We start from the raw sequence: 8365 nt of genomic DNA on the forward strand, positions 1-8365 counted from the left end.
TTAATTAATCAACCTACCCCCTCTTATGTTGGTACAGAGATAGATTTACATAATATCCTTGTTGCCATGGCTGATATTGCCCTTTGTTAGTTAACTCTTAAAGGGGGAGTCCTGTAAAAGCCTGTAAATGACCGCATGAATTATGCATAAGGGCTCAACTCAAGTCATGCATATAAAATGGGCATTAAGATCGCAACCTTTACTATCTTATCCTTGTGTAAAGATCTCCACACAGGGCTTGCTAGCCTAGGCTGCAGCTCTCTCGTGGCACAAAATGGAGTTTGATTTATTGGTTTGAACTAATTTACAAAATGGAGACCAGTAACCAAGAAAATCAAGTTGCATAGACACAGTTGGCATCAGGCAAATGATAATTATACACTTTTTAAAGTTTCCTTGTACCTTGTAGAGCATTATATAAAATTCTGTGGGCACAGTGAGTGATGAAATCTAATTCCCTTTCCTCCTGCCCAGCCAAGAAGAACCAGTTTGAGACTGGTGAATGGATATGCTGGAAAGTTCAGAAGGTACTAGAGGAGATTCATATTCAAACGTCATCTCCTGTTCTCCAAACTTAATCTCCGTGAAGCCTTTGAAGATCAAACTGAGGGACAGTCCATTGCTAACTTTAGAAAGATGGTGATACAATTAGTTCAAACCCATCTTCTTACGAAATGCTTAGGCTCTTAAAGATTCAAGGATATCTCACCAACGGTGTCTTGTCTGTTCTTTTGTCCGAGACTCTTAACTAAACTCTGGGCTTCCCAGGTGGCACTAGGGATAAAGAACTCACTTGCCAATGCAGGAGACACAAGAGATACAGGTTTGATCTCTGGGTTGTGAGGATCCCATGGAGGAGGAAATGGCAACACGCTCCTGTATTCTTGCCTGGAGAATCCCATGGACAGAGGAACCTGGCGGGCCATGGTTTGTAGGGTCACAAAGAGTCAGACACGACTGATTGACTTAGCATGCACACTAACTAAACTGTAGCGTGGCCTGTTGGAAAAGGGCATCCTGGCGTGGTTTGATTGGATCTTGTTTGGGAGAATTTGGTTTTGTTTTTCAACCTAAGTATAGCTTGTTGATGCTTTCTGATGACGGTAATGGAAAAATCAAGATTTGGGTCAGCTGGCAAGCATGCCTAGTATAAGCCATGGCCATCCTCACCAGGCTTCCTGTCCCTGATGTGGTCTCCCTGCCTCCCTGCTCACTCCTGCCCATTTCCACACAGCAGCTGAAACCACCGATGGCTTCCTGTCACACTTAGCAAAAAGTCCAAGCCGCTCACCCTGGTCTGTGATGCCTCTATGATACGGCACCCCCTGGCTTTCCTAACTAATGTTGTACTACCCTCCCCTTGCCCATCACTTTCCAGCCTCTGTTTCTTTTCAGTTTTTTGAACATATTAAGCTTGCTTCTACCTTCGGCCTTGTTCCTTTTGCCTGGCATGACCCCAATGCCATGTCATTGCCTTTCCAGCTCCTTCCTGTCATTTCCATTTCTTATTAAAAGTCACTTCTCTGGAGCACCCTTCCCTGACGACTCAATCTGAATTAGTAATTTGAGCACAGAACTTGGTTTCATTTTCGTCTTATTATGTCCTGAAATTTCCTTGTTTATCCAATCTATTTTCGTGTCTGGCTTTCCCCTACCAAACTATAAGCTCCAAAAGCAGGAACCTGCTATGCGGAGCTCTGGCTGGCACTAGCAGACGCTCAGTGTTTGTTGAGTGAGCAAATGAATGAATAAATGCCTTTGCTTTCGTTTGCATCAGTCATTTTGGAAAAATATGTTGGTCTCTTTTGATTTGAATTGAGTTCAATCGTTTTGTAAAAACTAATCTTTCCCGGTTAAAATCAATTCATAGTTTAATAAAAACAACTACAGGAGCCAGCTCAAGCTTCCATAAATTAGTGTGGGCTTCCCAGGTGGCTCAGTGGGTAGAGAATCCACCTGCAGTGCAGGAGACGCAAGAGATGCCAGTTCGATCCCTGGGTCGAGAAGATCCCCTGGAGGAGGGCGTGGTAATCCACTCCAGGATTCTTGCTTGGAGAACCCCATGGACAGAGGCGCCTGGTGGCTACAGTTCATAGAGTCACAAAGAGTTGGATATGACTGAGCACACACCTCTCACATGTACAATTCAAATCTCTGACTCAGATGCTTGCAAGCACCATTCGAGTTACAAAGACTGGTTCTGAGACTGCCTTCCTTTGCCTTCGTGAAGGCTCCAATGACCCAACACAAGTCCTGTGTTTTCTGTAAGTTTATTGACCCACAGGATTGCTGTCCTCCTGAACTCCCTCCTCCTTTGATAGTACTGAGTATTCCACTCATCATCCCTTAGAGATGATAATTAGCTATTAGATAATCTCTGCTCTGTTGAGGGGTGGGATTTGCAGGTAGGTTGGTAACTCTTTGAAGATGGCATGAGGGTCTTTGTCCCTTTCTTTCTCCTGAGCTTCTGTCTTAGACCCTTTCACACTATGCTTGTCCTATGGATAGTCTGTTGACCTGCAGAACCCAACTCCAGTGGCTTTTCCTCCAGCTTCGTTTATTGTTAAGTGACTGTCAACTCTTGGCAGTGGTGGGGTCCCAGGACAGTGTGCCCCTAGTTTTGGCCATGATCTATGGCAGTAGGCAGGGCAGAGTTCAAAGTGGGGATTGAATAGTAGAGTGCTTCCCCTTTTCCTTGTGGTTGAGAACACCCAGTGAGTGAAGTCATTCTTAGCTAGAAATGGGTTGTAAAAAGGCAACAACTAGATTCCTTTATCTCCCAGAATAGCTTTTCCCGAAAGAGGGAGATCTTTGCAGCTGAGGTAAAGCCTAATTTTAGCTGATGCTGCTGAGCATCATTTGGGCACCCTGGACCATGACATTCTCCCTCCATAGCCAGGGACCCATGAGCATCCCTTGCCAGATAAATGATGAAGCGTTAACAACTGACTCCAGACATCTTCTTCCCTTGGAAAGGGGTTTGAATCTTGAAATAAACCATGTCCTTAGTATAAAGATACGTGTTGCAGTCCGTGGGGTTGCAAATAGTTGGATACGACTGAGCAACTGAACAACAATAAAATGGTGAAAATCTCACTTTTCTTCACAGAAGACAAAATTTCCTCTCTCCGTAGGAAAACTGTTACTCTTAAGTGATTCTTTTTTTAAAGACATTTGGCAGGAGGGTGGGCATCTGAGTTATAATCTTAGGTCCTGGCACTGTCTTCTAAGGAAGGTACGTTCCAACAATTAAAAAAGCACAAGGACAATTCCTTTGCCCAGCTCTTTCTCACTGGCAAGGTGTTTCTTCTCTCCTACAGATTAATCCTTTCATCTTAAAAGCCTTTCTGCCTTTCTGTACTGTACTTTTATTAAAACATAACTCTCCCTGACAGGGATGGACCCAAAGACGTCCATCAAGGGATAGGTTATGGATGTGGTCCTTCGTGTACGCTGCTTGGAGTCCTGTAATAATATATAACAATCCTATAGTATAGAATTGACCACATTACTTTTTTCACGATTGTCATCCCACCAAGTAGACAGGGACCCTAGAGAGCAGACACCTTATCTTAGCCATCTTTTCACCCCCAGGGCCTAGTCCAGTGCCTGGCACACAAAGGGTCCTTAAGAAACATTTCTGAATGAATGACCCACAGCGGTAGATGCTTCCGCGTCTAGAAGCCAGCTGGACTGAAGAGTATCACACAGATGCCAGCACAGAGTAGCGGGGAGGGGTCTCCAAAAACAAAGGGAAGAGGGCCCCAAGACCCCAGAGTCGTCTGCCCGTGGTGACACACAACGCAGACTGTAACGAGGAGAGCGGCCTCAGTAGGGAGAGAGTGAAGCTTCTTGAGAGACGCCTCTGTCCTACTGACAAGCCCAGGCCCCTCCTTCTGTGACTGTGACGACTGAGTGAAGCTGTTTCATCTCCTCACTCATCAGTAAGATTCTTCCTTGGCTACAGCATTTGGCGTGTGAATTCTAAAGATAACCCTGGGAACAACACCTTCACTAAACCGAGGGAATTAATCTGGGCTTCAGGATGGGCTGTGCCTGAGATAATGGCAACTTGATTTTCTCAGGTCAAATCTCCCCCTGAAAGGTGAAAACCGTACTTCCTTGTCGACCCCATGCTGAGGGCTGAGGCTGGTAGTGGCTGCTGCCCGGCCACAAGACGGTCCCCATGGTGCATAGGATGATAGAACAGTGGGCCCCTGTATAGCCACCCCCACCCCATGGCTTCCCACATGGAGTGAGCCAGGATCCTGGGGGCTTGGCTGGGATGGATTGTCCCCTAAAGCACAAGACAGTCAGTGTCACAGTAGGCATTTCAAAACAAGTTTCCAGCATGCTGTCAAGATGCGTACTTGTCACCGAGCGGTGTGTGGGTTCCTCTGGCAATTTTCTTGCTAGGAGCCATTGCTGCTTCTGTGATGACAACAGCAACAACTAATCTTCTTAGGAAACACTCAGTTTGTGCGAGGCATAGTTCTAAACAGCTGTGCACGCACATGTGTGCACGTGTGCTCAGCCCCTTTGTCGCGTCTGCCTCTTTGAGACCCCATGGACGGTAGCCCCCCAGGACCCTCTGTCCATGGGATTCTCCAGGCAAGAGTACTGGAGTGGGTTGCTGTTTTCTTACTCCAGGGGTATCTTCCCAACTCAGGGATTGAACGCTCTTCTCTTGTGTCTCTTGCTTTGGCACGAGGATTCTTTACCACTAGTGCCACCTGGGAAGCCGCAAGTGATCGTTCATGTATGAATTCACCTAATCCTCATAGCACCCCTGTGAGGCAAGGACTGTAAGCTTCCCGATTCACAGATGGGGACAGATAAAGATGGGCACTGTTTCAGGGCTGTATCTTAGGGGTCCTTTTCCTATTTGAGAGCAATGTTTGTACAACAAGGCTGGGCTTTTGGGTTTCCCATCTCAGGGAATCTCTGTCTGCCTGGTTCCACCTCCTGCCTGGCTACCCTCTTTGTGGCCCCCTTACCTTGACCTTTCATTTCCACTGAATGTCTGACAGTCAATTCTGAGTTCTGAGTGCCCTGGGCTCATATCACAAACCAGCCCTGCCTCACCCCAGCACACAAAAAGCTGGCCTCTGGGATCCCTGCCTGGGCTCCTATGGGTGGTTCCACAGGCTGCTGGGCTCCAGAGGTAAAGCGCACGGTGGGGCAGAAATACCAGGTCCTCTTGGGAAAGCAGATGCGCAGCCGCGGGCAGGGCTTCCTGTGGAGGCAAAGGACGCACACGCCCGTTCCATTTCTATCATGGGGAGTGCTCTCCAGCTGCTGAGGCTTTGGAGGACAACCTCAAGTTCATTGCATGGGCATCAAGTGTTCTAATATTGGATGGAGGACTTCCTTAAAATTGGCCGCCTCCGTTACTGCCTGCCTCTCTTCTATACAATCTAAATCTGGACTGACCTCCTACTTGTTCTTTTAGACTTTATTTTCAGGCCGTCACAGACTTAAACACACATGCTCACTGATTTGGCTGCCTCAGGTCTTAGTTGCATCACGTGGGATCTCCGTTGCTGTGTTCGGGCTCTAGTTGCGCTAGGCAGGCTCACTGGCTGTGCCTTGTGGACTTAGTTGCTCTGAGGCATATGGGATCTTACTCCCCTGGACAGGGATTGAACCCATGTCCCCTGCATTGGAGGGCAGATTCTCAACCATGGGACCACCAGGGAAGTCCCTTCATAGACTTTTTTAAAGAGCAGTCTTAAATTCGGTGCAAAACTGAGTAGAAAGTACAGAGCTTCCCGGTCTATCCTCTTTCCCTGTGTATGCCCTTCTTTCCTCCACTATGAGCATCCTGCACCAGAGAGGTACATGCGTTAAAATCAGCGAACCTAGATTAACACACCGTGATCACCCAGAAGCCATAGCTTGCATTAGGGTTCACTCTCAGTGTTGTGGTCTGTGGGTTTAGATGACTACTTAATGACATTGTCCATCACTAACAGTATTGCCCTAAATAACCTCTGTGCTCTGCCTGTTCATCCCTCCTTTGCCCTAAACCGTTGGCAACCACCAATCTTTTTATCATCCCCAGAGTTTTGCCTTTTCCAGAATGTTATAGAGTTGGAATGATTCAGGATGAAGCCTTTTCAGAGTCAACCTTCTACTTTTCATCTTTCTATTACTTCCTTTCTCAGACCCTTTTCAAATTCAAAGTTTGGGTCCTTGGTCGTCTTGGGTAGTCACATAGTGAGCACAGCCGGTAGGGCATCTACGTAAAGAAAAAGACCGGGGAACACAAGGGATCTTCAATGGCCAGAAATTCCCCTCCCACTCTACCTTCTGTTGAGACTGCCCTTTCAGTTAAGATTTTGAAGTTCCCTGTTAAAATACAAACGTGGTATCTGAAGGGGTGATTATTATTAAATTATTAAACAATAACATACTGACTCAATAGCTAAAGGATAACAAGAATCTGGGTGAATGTGCCCAAAAGGTAGGGCTTCTGGGAGCCAAGGAACTGACTAAGGAGTTTCTTGGGTTTGTGTAGTTGCACAGTCTGGACGCCTGGAAAAGTGGAGAAAGATAGAAAAATGTGTTGGTGTCATGGAAGGAAAACACACTTGGGAGTCAAAGAACAGAATAAAGTATTCCCTAGTATCTTAGTTATCTATTTCTGTGTTGCAAATTACCCCCCCAAACTTAGCGGCTTGAAAAAATAAGTATCTCACAGTTTCTATGCATCAGAAATTTGGGAGCCACTTAGCTGGTAGGTTCTGGCTTACAGTCTCTCGTGAACATGTAGTCAAGATGTTAGCTGAGGATGCAGTCATCTGAACACCTGACTGGGTTTAGATCCTTTTCCAGGGTGGCTTACTCACAAAGCTTTTGCTAGGAGCCTCTTTGCTTTGCTGCCTGTTGGAGGGGGGCCTTAGTTCTCTCCACAGGGCTGCTTGAGTGGCCTTACAACATGGTCACTGACTTCCCCAAGGGTGATGAGGTCAAACAGGGAGAAGGCCACAATGCTTTTTATGACCTGGTTACTATATAGTCATTTCTGCCATATTCTTTTTTATTAAACATCAGTTACTAAGTCCATTTCATGCTGAAAGAAAGAGGAATTAGTAGATTCTACTTATTTTAAGAAGTAGTTTTGGAGAATCTGTGGACATATTTTAAAACTTCTCTATTTTTTTTTTTTCATGCTGTATGTATTTACACAGCCAGAACTCCTGGAAAAGTGGAGAGAGAGAGAAACGTGGTATAGTGGGGAGGATAATCTATTTGGCATCGAAGCCCTGGGTTGAGTTCTGGCTTTTCCATTCACCAGCTGGTGACTCCTAGGAAATCACCAGTACTCTGAACCTTCCTTTCCATTATCAGAATTAGGTGGACAATATGCCTTCCTTACAATCTGTAAGCCTTCTAGAGGCTGAGTGTGATGTGTGTGAAAATCTATTTGTGCATCATAAAATGTTGCGCAGACTTACGCTGCTTTGATTTTTTATTATTACTATTTTTAATTTTGGCCACTCTAGTCTGTTTTAGTGTGCAGGCTTTCTGTTGTGGTATATGGGCTTTTCTTGTTACAGAATACGGGCTCTAGAGCATGCGCTCAGAGGTTTCCATGCGAGGGCTTAATTGCCCTATGGCATGTGGGATCTTAGTTCCCCAACCAGGAGTCAGAACCATAGCCACTGCACTGGAAGGTGGATTTTCAGCCACTGGACCACCAGGGAAGTCCCAGCTTACTCTATTTTCATATTTGGGCTGGTTTTACATGTGGTAAAGCAAAATTTACCCTCTTCTCTTATGGGCAGAACCCAAACATCTGCCCCTTTCTCATCATAAAGTGATGGTCACAGAGTTCTTACCCAGTTTTCTTTCAGGAGCAGGGTTTTAGGTTTCAGGGAATTCATGGGGTTAGGGCTTCTTGTTACTTCAGTTCAGTCAGTTCAGTCGCTCAGTCGTGTCTGACTCTTTGTGACCCCATGTATCGCAGCACACCAGGCCTCCCTGTCCATCACCAACTCCCGGAGTTCACTCAGACTCATGTCCATCGAGTTGGTGATGCCATCCAGCTGTCTCATCCTCTGCCATCCCCTTTTCCTCTGGCCCCCAATCCCTCCCAGAGTCAGAGTCCTTTCCAATGAGACAACTCTTTGCATGAGGTGGCTAAAGTACTGGAGTTTCAGCTTTAGCATCATTCCTTCCAAAGAACATCCAGGGTTGATCTCCTTTAGAATGGACTGGTTGGATCTCCTTGCAGTCCAAGGGACTCTCAAGAGTCTTCTCCAACACCACAGTTCAAAAGCATCAGTTCTTCAGCACTCAGCTTTCTTCACAGTCCAACTTTCACATCCATACATGACTACTGGAAAAACCATGGCCTTGA

This window comes from Ovis aries, chromosome 1, assembly GCF_016772045.2.
Source record: "Ovis aries strain OAR_USU_Benz2616 breed Rambouillet chromosome 1, ARS-UI_Ramb_v3.0, whole genome shotgun sequence".
NCBI classification, from domain to species: Eukaryota; Metazoa; Chordata; class Mammalia; order Artiodactyla; family Bovidae; genus Ovis; species Ovis aries.